Source organism: Cryptomeria japonica, chromosome 7, assembly GCF_030272615.1.
Source record: "Cryptomeria japonica chromosome 7, Sugi_1.0, whole genome shotgun sequence".
Classification (NCBI taxonomy): Eukaryota; Viridiplantae; Streptophyta; class Pinopsida; order Cupressales; family Cupressaceae; genus Cryptomeria; species Cryptomeria japonica.
The window spans coordinates 636,450,056-636,462,685 of NC_081411.1; the positions used below are offsets into that span (position 1 = coordinate 636,450,056).

The 12,630-nt window shown below is 32.9% G+C and overlaps 1 long non-coding RNA gene across 1 annotated transcript; it reads right to left on the bottom strand.

Moving 5' to 3' along the window:
• Nucleotides 1-3,605: 3,605 nt before the first annotated feature.
• LOC131057421 (uncharacterized) lies at nt 3,606-9,096 on the bottom strand. Its single transcript, XR_009108976.1, has 2 exons — nt 8,753-9,096; nt 3,606-3,873 (listed from the first exon to the last, which is right to left on the bottom strand). It is a non-coding gene; the product is annotated as an uncharacterized LOC131057421 (long non-coding RNA).
• Between the last annotated feature and the right edge of the window lie 3,534 nt (nt 9,097-12,630).

Sequence of the window (12,630 nt, forward strand, 5' to 3'; positions counted from 1 at the left end):
CCTTGGTGAGAACAATGTATCCTAGTAATTTGCCTGCTGTAACACCAAAGACACACTTCTTTGGATTGAGCCTGAGTTTGTAGGTCTCCATTCGGTCAAAGATTGGGCCCAGGATGGCTAGATGACTATCTCTGGTGACAGATTTGCATAACAAGTCATCAACATAATCCTCCATCAAAGTATGCATGAAATCATGAAAAATTGTTGTCATTGCTCTTTGATATGTTGGGCCTGCATTTTTAAGACCGAAGGGCATCACATTCCAATAGTAGGTACCCCAAGCATAGGTGAATGCTGTCTTATGCTGATCTTCAGGAGCAATGCGAATTTGGTTATAGCCGGAGAAACCATCCATCAATGAAAGCATCTCATATCCAGCCATCATGTCCACTATGATGTCTATGTTTGGCAATGGAAAATCATCTTTAGGGCATGCTTTATTGAGATCCCTAAAATCTGTGCAGATTCTGATGCCCCCAGTTACTTTGCTAACTAGTACTAAATTTGAAATCCAGTCTGCATAATCAATGGGCCTGATGAAGCCCACATCTAGTAATTTTTTTAATTCCACTTTGACCAAAAGAGCCACCTGAGGATGCATCTTTCTAAGTTTTTGTTTGACAGGTTTGGCATCTGCTTTCAATGGCAAATGATGAAGGACTAATTCAGGATCGAGGCCAGGCATATCTGTATAGGACCATGCAAAGCTGATCTTCTTCTCAAGAAAGAAATTGACAAAATCTATCTTTTCCTGTTGTGATAAAGAGGCCGCAAAATGAATGACCTTAGGGTTGTCAGGTGTACCCAAATTGATTTCCTCAGTCATTTCCACAAGCAATGTTGATTTGTCCTGACTTGATAGGGGTATGTCTACTCTTCCACCTTTGGGCGCCTCAGAGAGGTTTTCACCCACAGGTACGTCTTTTATTTTTACTTTTGTATGATCAGAGAGTGCCTTACGGTTTTCACTCAAAGATCTATTCTTTTGATTTTTTACCGTTTCTTTTCTTTTTTTATTTTGATGACTGGAAGAGGAAGTTGACTCCCAAAAATATGCTGTGGAATCCAGGTCAATAGCAAATCCTGCCTTATGATCACCTTGTGGCATGCCTTCCTGGAGTCCAAGGAATTTTGCAATTGCTTCGTCGTTTTGAAAATAGTCCAATGTGAGTGGTTCTTGTTGGTCATATTGGATAAGCTGGGGATAGATGAGGGGCATGTCATCATCAGTTGTAAGGAGAGAGAGGGCTAATATGGTAAAAATGTGAACATCTGTGGTGTCACTATCCGAACTGCTTGTGTCGGATTCGGAGCTTGGATCCCAAAATGATTCTATCCAAGCATGAGGACATGTTTTAGGAAGAGGAGTTATTTCATGTTTGTCCTCCATAGGCAAATTATCAGGGTCAATGAAGATATTGTCGAGGGCATAGGAACTAGAAGAAAAGGAACTCCATTCCCATTCATTAGAATCAGTTTCGGGTCGGGTATCCTCAGGTGTTATTTCATCATCAGAATCATGCCCTTTTCGACACGTGGGTACTTTGGTAGATGTGGATCCAATTCGTAACAGTACAAAACCTAACCCTAAAGTTGGAGGTCACCTCTTGGGTATAACAGGTTCTAGCCTTCCATTGTTATTCAGGCCTAAGCCACTGCAGCCATCATATCCTTTCTTTTGCAGCATAGTAAATCCTTTGCCGTAGCGTTCCACTAGTAACCTGACAGGTGGGGTCTCAGTTGGATCTTTGTAAAGCCAATCTATGACATCATCATCTACAGTTTCTTTGTCAAGTTCTCCCCATCTTGTAAATGTAGTGGGAGGCTGATATTGAATAAACATCATCGGGTTCACCAATTAATGTAGCATAGGAAATAGGAAAATCATCACAAACAAGTATAAACATTAATCATTATCTCAATCACAAATGCAAATTGCAATGAATCTATCCTAAGCACACTCAATAGAGACATGCAATCAAACATTCAAAACTAGAAATTAAGCAAACCAAAGGTATGATTTGAATGCTCCTTCATGCAGCTCTATTATTCTTCTTTCCTCTTCAAATGGTTTGGTTGTGGATCTCACCTACAAGTGCACACACATAATTGAAAGCAAGATTGAAATTGATTATTAATCAAGAGTACTAGAAGCGTAAATTCGATAGTCTGATTATCAATTATTAGCCTTGATTGATGAAGATCATCCAATTTATAGATAAATTGGAGAAATGACAAGATTAGCATGATAGTGATTCGAATAGAAATTCAAATCAAGAATAGCAAAATTATGACATGTCTATGACAAATTGCTATGCAAGGATTTATGACAATTTATGACAAATTCTATGTCAAGAATTTATGACAATTTATGACAAATTCTATGTCAAGAATTGATTGATTGTCAATTATGACAAATTATGACAAATTTCTATGTCATTCCCATGAAATTAGGAGAAAAATAGGAGGAAATTGAAATTAAGAATTAAGAAAATAGAAAATTAGAAAAAGAGGAATTAGGAAAATTAAGAAATTAAAAAAAAAGAGGAATTAAGAAATTAGGAAATTGATGAAAATTAGAAATTAGGAATTAGTGAATTAATTAATAATTTTTCATTTATTAATCAATTCACCAAGAGGAATAATTAGCCAATTAAATGAACATTTAATTGCAATGAAAAGACTTAGGATAAATAAATAAATTATTTAATCGTAGAGGAAGAAATGACACACAAGGTTAAATGATTAAATCACAAAACCCTAGAAGATAAATTAGTAATGCGAGAATGACAATTAGGTCTTGATTGAAGATAATTGATATCGATCATGATTTTGAATTGAATGATTTGATTGATAAATATGCCAATTGACGAGAAACAATGACAAATTGATCCAAATTGACCTAATTGAGACAGACAATGATTGATGACAAATCGATCGCACAATGACAAGATCGACAAGAGGACAAAAATCGATGACAAAATAGATTTGCAAGACAACAGAATTGATGACCACGATCGATGACAAATTGATCGCAAAATGACAAAATCAAACATGACAACGACCGATGACAAATCGATCGCAAAACGACAAGATTGAAAATGATAAAGATTGATGACAAATCGATAAGATTGATAAGAGGACAACGATCGATGACAAATCGATCGCAAGATTGACAGGAGGACAAAACCCTAATTAGGATTGACGATGTCCAAAATGATGACAAATGAGCACGCACATTGATGCAATAGGATAAGATCGATCAAAATCATGACTGGAGAGTGTTGTCGACAAGACCAAATTTGAGAGCGAGACGAATGAGGAATGTAGAAGAATGAGTTGATGTTCGCAAATGATAAAGACCAAGTGCGAATCATAGGAGAAATGTTAATGTGATGCAAAAACCTAAAATGAGGCAATGCGCAAATGTTAAAATATGACTCCGCAAGTGTTGACCATTTTTAGGTGTCTACAGGAATATACAAAAGGACAAAAGTCTGTTGGCCTTCAACCTTTCAGTCTTCAACCTTTCAGTTTCATTCTATTGAACATGCAGTAAAGCTAGTTGTAATATCATGATCAGAAGAAGAAGTACGACAAAGAAATATGTGCAAAGCATTCTATATAGAAATACAAAAGTCATACCTCTGATAACCCATCAACAGAAACATGGTTAGAAAAGGACAAAGAAGAGGGGTCTGTCATTCTCTATATATCTAGACTTCAATAAAAACAAAAGGACAATGAAGAGGGATCTGTCGTTCTCTTTACATCTGGACCTCGATAAAATGAAAAGGACATTGAAGAGGGATCTAACATTCTCTATTCATCTGGACCTCAATAAAAACCCCTGTGTACATTGTCGATAGGTTCCTGCACATAATTAACATATTTAACAGTGTAAAGGAAGAAATATCTATGGTATAAATTCTCAAAAAGAGAACAAAATTCCATTTTTCTATTTGTTGAATATTTCATACTTTAAAATGATATGTTGCAGTTACGTAAAACACATGAAATTGCACAAAAAGCATTGTGAAGGTTTCTCAGATCATTTTTAACAGACAGTAAATTAGAGAAATTGTCCTCTCAGCTAATCATTCAAAGACCAGAGACATCACCCTAAGATATGGTAAATAACACAAGTACCTCAGGATTTATTGTGTACAACTTTGGCACCAATGTACGCATAAAGGACATGGAAAATAACAACGTGGGCACCTTAAGAGTATGCTCTATTTACAACTTTTGTACCGGTTAATAAACCAAGGGTATGCGCATAAAACATTGTTGCAACATAGGAAAAATACAAAAAAATAGCTATGAATTTAAAATCTCTGTCTATGTTTACAATTATATTTCCTTGTGCTATTATAGGTTTTTTATTTGAAATTTGCCTTTGTGAATCTCTAACCTTCAACTCTAAACTATTGACATGTAAGTTTTTCTTTCAGTATACATCAATTTGGCCTTTACTGATAAAACTATTGGCACGGGTATTCCTTTCAATTTACCCGGATCAGCAATTCATAAAACAGGTTAGTTTCACTGAATTTTCTGTTGATGGGCATGAAATGGCTCATTTATTTGGATTTTTTCACCCTTATATTCATCTGAATCCATTTTTTAGCTAATCAATAAAAATGCAAATGACTTTTACCTACCCACCAAAAAGAAATGTGTTTAGGTTCAACTGAACTCTAAAATTTGTGATGAAAACCAAATCTAGTGAATCATTACATAGCCCAATGCAATAGGAACAGAATGTCTTGTGTCTCTTTTCTTATGCATAGAATAGGTATGTTGATAAGGCAATGGAGTTGTTTCAGAAAATGCTAGAGAGAAATAAGTCCTTCATCCAAATTTGTCAAAGAACATAAGACCATTAGCTCTTTGCTCCATGGCTCTAGCGTAAGGGTGAATTTAATTTCTATTTATGCTTCAATGATTTTGTTACAATTTTGAAATAGGATAAACATACTTCTTTCCAGAAGCTCTTTTCAATTGCGAATTTTGTAATATGTGTCCTATTGCACCAGAGTTGGTTGTTATTGTTTCAACATTTTCAATCATTTCCGGCTACTATGATATCATTCTCTTTGTCACGGTTTTGTTTCAATTTGAAATGTTTCTTGCTTTGATATCTACTAAAGTACCAAAATGCACAACCTTCAAAACGGCATTGGTAACATTTGATCTAATTGTTGAGATTTCAAGCGTGGCTAGTGTGCTCTACTTGGATTTGGATGTCAAGTGAATTTGAATTTCTTGCATTTCCTATTTGCACATAATTTAATTTGCTAATTTTCAAACCTTTAAACGGTACTAAGGCCTATAAATACTTTTAACATAGAACAAAAACAAATGCACTGGCATACCTTTGGTGTTGGAAATGGTTAGAGGCTATTAATGAAGTATCCATCCATTTCCAAAACAAAGGTATGGCTTTAAATACATTTTTTTTCAATTCCATTCATCTCATGCAGTGAAATGTTCAAAGTATAGTTGCAACAACTTATACTCCATTCAATGTACTTCAGGACAAAAGCTTGAGCTCTGTCAAACTTCCTAACTTTATTCATGCTCGTCGTAAACAGACAATAAGATAAACATCACAACTATTTGAAAATTTTAATAAAACCTTAATCATTTATGCTTTTTATAAGAAATATGACCATTTCTAGAACAAAAGTTTTAGGAATACATCAAAAAAATTGGTCACACCATTGGGGCATGGGGAAGGCAATGGTTGTTTATGTAGATCAGGTTTGTGGCTGTGAAAATGGAGCTTCTTGGTGAATATAATTTACAAGAAAAATATATGTTTGTTTGGCTTCAAAACAACAATCGTGTTAGGTTTAGGTAAAACAAGATTCGGGAACATATGTAAGAGAATAACTAATGTTTGAACCCTCTACCCGAGTAATGGAGGCTTTGATTGTAACTAACATCAGGTGAGATCTGGTATTCAGATAACGTGGTTATATTGTTCTGATATAAATCTTGTGAGATGCTCTTTAGTGTGACCCACATTTGCAAATTTAAAAAATATAGGTCCTAACTTAACCTAAAAGTCAAGAGGTAATAAAACCAAAATAGAAAAGCCGGGGTAGAGTCAATCATGATTGTTGCAACAATTTGGATGATGCCAAGGTTATCACTTTGTCAACTGTTGCATATTGGTCTCGGTTAACCAATTGCTCAGAATTAAATTTTGGAGACATACACTTACATATATACATTAAAATCTTATAAATATTATTCATAAACTGCTAACACATTCAATATGTAGTTGTATACAACTGTATAATTGTATATATATGTTTTACAAATCTTAAATACTTAAATTCTCATCAGGGTTTCCCTTTGTCTTGGTAAAGACATAAATGACAAGTACCAGGAACAGTGGTATATGCTGACAACATACACATTATAATTGAATATAGCTAAGTTTACACTCTCAGTCCCAACTGTAACTATACATTTGATAAGTTGCAGAAGGTCACCATACTATTGTCATGCAAATCTCCTTTGGAAAAAAGTATAATCTTTTCTTGTGAGCTCCCTAGTTTAACATAGTTTTCATAATTCAGTTTAGGTAGCATATTTTAACTATCGGTTCTAATACTAGACGAATAATGCAAAGAAGCATGCAACATGCCTTCACTATTGTTAGAAAAAGCTAATTGTTGTTATTACATGGTAGTAATATACTTCTTGTTTAGGGATTGCAAATTCTATAAAACACAGACCATTGTGCTATTTTAGAATAAGCTGCAATAAAATCTGTATTTGATACAGTTCTGAAATATACGAAAAACAGAGCACTCTGCTATTAAAAAACAGAGCACTCTACTATTAAAAAACGAAAGTAAAGTGCAGTGAAAAGTCATGGAAAAAAGAAACATTTTGTGAATTCTTCCAGGTTTTAGATGCACGTATACTAGGGCAATGGCAAGTACAAGATATGATGAAAATCCCCTTTCTAAAATGTTTTGATAAATTCCTATAACTTTTCTAGAGCTCCTTGTCTTGGCGCAGCCTAGAAATATGGTAGAAAAATGATTTTCTATTTGGAATTAGTTCGGTTCTCAAGAACTGTACCAGCAGAGAATAAAAGACATTCACTATGGTTTGGTTTTCATGTTTTTTATAGTGCATGAAAATTAACAGTTTATCTGGCTCGTAGTTGGCCAAACTCCAAACCATAATTTCTCGGGGGGGGTGATGGGGAAAGTATTAACGATTTCTTCCGAATTATTTCACCTTTAGTTTTTGTGACTAATGTTCTCGGTTATCAGTTTTGGCATTAGTTCTTGTTGAAATTTGTGAACTAACTCAATTTCAACTAGATTGATGGTCCTACTTTTGATAGTTCAATTCTTGGTTTTACCAAGCAGTACAACTTGTAAGTATGAAGCCAAGTACTCATCCTAATTCAATATTGAAGCTCTCATTTGAATTGATTTTGCAGATGTGATTCTTGTCATGTATCAAAAATTATGTAATGGTATTTTATATTTCAAACAGGAAGCAGAGAACATTATACCTTGACCTTATTTATTTTTTTACATTGAAAACTTAGGTTCGTCTATTGTTAAAGCCAAAGTAGGATAGAAGTAGTCTTCTCATTCTTGCACACGCTTTGTATACGTGCATGCATGCTTGTGTGTATGCTTGGCAAACACATATATTTGCATGTTTATTCACATCTACTGCATTTTCTTGATGTTTTGGTATTATACCAGATCTTTACTTTAAAACTCTAGTTTAAGTATCTGCAGCCTTGGCTTGTGTTTAAAGGGCATGCCTTCGTAGTTTTCCTACATAATAAGTTTCATCAACACTATTGCTACTTCAGCTTGAATCCTCCTGAGTACCAGGATTTGATCAAAAAGGTATTTTTTGAACTGCTAGTTCTAAATGCCAGGGAGATACAAGGCTACTTAAAATAAATTTACAGTCAATATGTTTGTCTCTATATGGAATAGAGTTCATAAGTTGAGGAGTATCAATTCTTTGTTTGAAACAATGTTGAATGATTTTATTCATACCCGATGCTGGCACATGATATGAAATAAACATATATAAAGATTGACTTCACTAGCGGACAAAAGAATCTAATGGATATGGGTTAATTACAACCAATCTTTCTAACATGATTCTAAACATGTGATCAATTACTGGATATGTGAAAAAAAATATGATGTGGTTACTTTGACTAGTGCGACAATATTGCTAAAGAGTTTAGGGCATTTTCACTGTGCCACAAAGATTTAGCAGAAACTCATCGATTCCTGTTACTCTTGTTTTTGGAAATTTCTAAAGCCTTTTCAACAAATACATTGTGAGCATATATAGGACCAATTGTAAGCCCGAGATCACATTTCGTTGATGCAATTTGGTGCAAGTATTCATGGGTAACACAACTAGTGTGATTAGATATAAAAATTTGTATGGTAAGGAATATGCAATTGAGACACAGCTGATTGAGCTCGTGATGGTTGCTAATGCCCATGGATTTATATCGAAACCCAGTACAAATTACAGGCAACGGATCAAAGAGAATCGACGACTTCATATGGCAAAACAGAAATACAAACAAAACCCATACAAACAAAACCCTAAAGTTGAAGGCAGCTGTGACTTTGAATATCCATGGCAAGAACAACAAAAGGGGAGGAAATAAATTCAAAGCAATGTAGTTGCAGAAACTGCCAAAAAAATCCCTGAATTTTGGAATGAATCATACGTGGATGTCTCGTGAAGAATGTTTGCTCTTTTCTTGCTGCTGCACATAATAATAAGACAGGAGATTTAAATTTTTATCAGGCTGCAACGGACGGATGAGTCGGGCAGAAATAAAACCTGTAGTGGGCACGCATCCTTCTCTGCCGAATGCCACGCAACAAGACAGGGAAATTTGCGTCTGCATTTTTTAGACGATTTTAGACGATGGAAAAAGAAAATACCAGAGTCCAGCAACCAATGGAAATTAGCAAAATATATGAAAAATCACATTTAATAGCAAAGTTTCTTAAAAGCTATAGGTTCAGCAGCATATGCTCGAATGTTGAGAATAAAATATTAGTCTCTGTCTTAAATACATAAAGAGGATTAAATACGGCTGCTAAGCAGCAGTTCAATTTTTTTAGCGTGGTTATTTCCAGCTTCCCTTACCAACAAAGTTGCCGCTCAATTTTTTTGAGGCTGTTTATTTTTATCCAATCTTCTTAAATCATTTTAATTAAGCAGAAAATGTTGACATAAGGTAATAATCAGGTCAATAGTCACTAAAAAATAAAGTTGATTATCATCATTCTGTAGTGATCTCCTAGCACATTAGAGATGAACTCTTGGCATCGCATCACCCTCGATGGGAATAATAAAAATCTCAGGTAATATAGTCATATCTATGTTGGCTAACACAATATGCATCGAGAAAAGGGCCAGTCTTAAATTATACACACTAAGGAACATATTAAGTTTAAGTTTAGAGGATGTTAGTCAATTTTGAGTGTTTAACACTTTTTTTTGAATTTATTTGTATTTTAAAAACTGAAATGTGTATTTTCAATTTTTTATTTATTTTTTATTATTTATAATATTGTAAATAATTTTTTTTTTCTAAATTTCTTTTTTATTGAAAATGAAAATATAGATAATAAAACCAATTAAAAGCTCTTCATTCATTTTAAATTAAATTAAATACAAATATTTCTATTAAAAAATAAACCTAATCATTTATAATTATATTTTATATATTTTTTGAAACCATTCCATTTTTTAATACTTTTTTAAAATCTTAAATTTTTTAATCATTTTAATATATACAAAATAATTTAATAACTTTTAATCATAAATTTAAATATTTTTCATTGAGTTACTCAAAAAATATTTATTTTTATTTTTATAATTATTAATAGTTATTTTCTTAATATCAATTATAATTAATATTACATAAATATTAAAAATAATATAATATTACATTACACATTAATAATTAAATTTGAGATTAATTGTATTATTACAGTTATAATTATATAAAAAATTTAAATTAAATTAGGATTATGCGGAAAAATATATATTATTATATTATAATCATTATGCTAAAGTCATTCCCTATATGAAGTGAACCACCCATTTATTAAAATCAATGGTTCAAAAGTGAGTGAGAAGAATGCAAGACTATAGAAATAGAAATAAGTAGGTGATTCACTTCATATAGGAATGCGTTCGGCATAAAAATATGCATTTTAATATTATTTATTAGAAAAATAATATGCATTAAAAAAATTCTAAGAAAAAATACTGAAAAGTAAAGAATCGGCTTTATTTAAATCTAATTTGTGCTCTTGTTTTCTTTTTCTTTTTTGGTTAAGTTTAAAATTATTTTAATTATTTATGTCTTGTTATAATAATTAAAAATTATTATAATTAATTTAATCTATAATTATTTATCTTACTAGAATTTTAATTACGATAGAATAATTATAATTTAAATTAAAATATTTCTTTTATTACTATTTTCTTTTGATAAGAATGTTGTTTAGTATTATCTTCTTTTATTACATATTCTATTTTTTATTATTTATTCTAATTCTTTCACTTTTTTTCAAGGATTAATTGTTTTATTAAGTTAAAATTGTATTTTTATTATTTGTGTTTTTTTTATGGAATTACAAATAATAATTAAAAGATATTAGAATTTATACATTTTTTCTTATTAAAAATTTATTACTATAGAATAATTATATTTGAAATTTATTCTAATTTATATAATAAAAAAAAAATCAACTTAACAACTAAATTAAATGTTTAGAGAAAGAGAGCAAGAAAGAGCAACTTTTGATTACCCATGTCATGCCAGTAATTTAAGGATAGCATATGTCCTTGGGGAGTTATGTTGATGTTAGAATATAATTTGATTATTATCTCCATCTCCATCTCTCCACCTTATCTATATCTCCTTACCTCTCCCCATGTATCTCTCTCTTTTTCCCTTCTATCCTTCTCACTCTCTCTATCTCTCCCTCGTGTTCCCTATTTTTATATCTCTCTACTTTTATATCATCTCTCTCTCTCTCTCCTCTCTATCTATTTGTATATCTTTCTCCTTCTTTATATCTATCTCTATTTCTCTTTTATTCACACACACATTCCCTCTTTCTCTCTCCTTATCTCTATATCTATATTTCTCTCTCACACAAACATACACTCCAACCTATCTCTCCCTCCCTATCTCACTATATCTAGATCTTATACACTCCTCTTCCTTCATCTCTCTCACTCTCTCTATATCCCTCTCTACCTCTCCATATCTCACTTCCTATATCTTTATCTTTCTATCTCTCTATCTTCCCCTCTCTAATTATCACCCTCTTTCTATCTCTATTTATCCCTCTCCCCCTTTTCTTGTCCTTCGATCTCTCCCTCTTTCTCACCCCCTTTATATTTTACAAGTTACATTTACTCTCTATATCCTTTCTATCCCTATATCTATCTCTTTATATCCCTATATATCCCTTCTCTCCCTCTTTCTATTTTATCTCTCCCTATCTCCCCATCACTCCCTCTTTTATATCTCTCTACTTCTTCTCTCTAATGTATATACACACACTCCATGTTTCTCCCCCCTCTCTCTCTATCTTTATATCTCTATCTTTCTCCATATTTATCTCTCTCCCACCCTCTAAAGTCTAAACATTTCTCTCTATTACTTGTCTTTGTTATCTCTTTTCTCCCACTCTTGCCTCCCCCTCTCATTCATAATTCTCTAGCTCTATCTCGCCATCTATATAAATCTCTTATCTCTCCCTCTTCCTTTATATATCTCTTTGTATCTGAATCCTCTTTGTCTCTCCCTCTATATCTCCTCATTTTCTATCTTTATTTCCCCTCTCTCTTGCTCCATCTTTTTTCCCTCCTCTTTTTCTCTATCTTCATCTCTCCCCCTAAAATCTAGACATGCCTCCTCCTATCCATCCATCTCTCTCTCATTCTCCTTCTTTTTGGACATCTATATCCATATCTTTTCCTCTCTATATTTCATCTCTCCCTATCACTTATTTCATCTATCTCTCCATCTCTATCTCTCTCTACCACTATATCTCTCCCTCTATTTATATATCACTTCATATCTCTATCTTTATCTTTCTATATGTTTATCTTTCTCCAAGTATTTACTTTTCTCTTCCATATCTATATATTCCTCTCCCCTCTCTCTCTTTGTCTCTCTCATATATCTCTCCTTCTCTTCATTTTACTCTCCCCATTCTCCATCTCTATCTTCAACTCCATCAATGTCTTCTTCTTCTTCTCTATCTCTATATCTATCTCTTTACTCATCTCTCTCTCACTCTTACCCCACTATATATACCTCTTTCTAGCCCTCTCTCAACCTCTCTCTCATGCTCACCCATTGCAAACATAACATGAGCTTGTTGCTAATAAAACTTGATTATCTTCTCAATTCAAAGGTTTCATTTCAGTTATGATTAAGTCCTTGTAAGTGGATGCATAGTTGATCTTAAGCTATCACCTCTCAATTAAGTCCTTTGTTGCACAAACAACATCATGGCCACAAATTGACCTCATGAACTACATGCCAATTGGCATTCCACACATCTT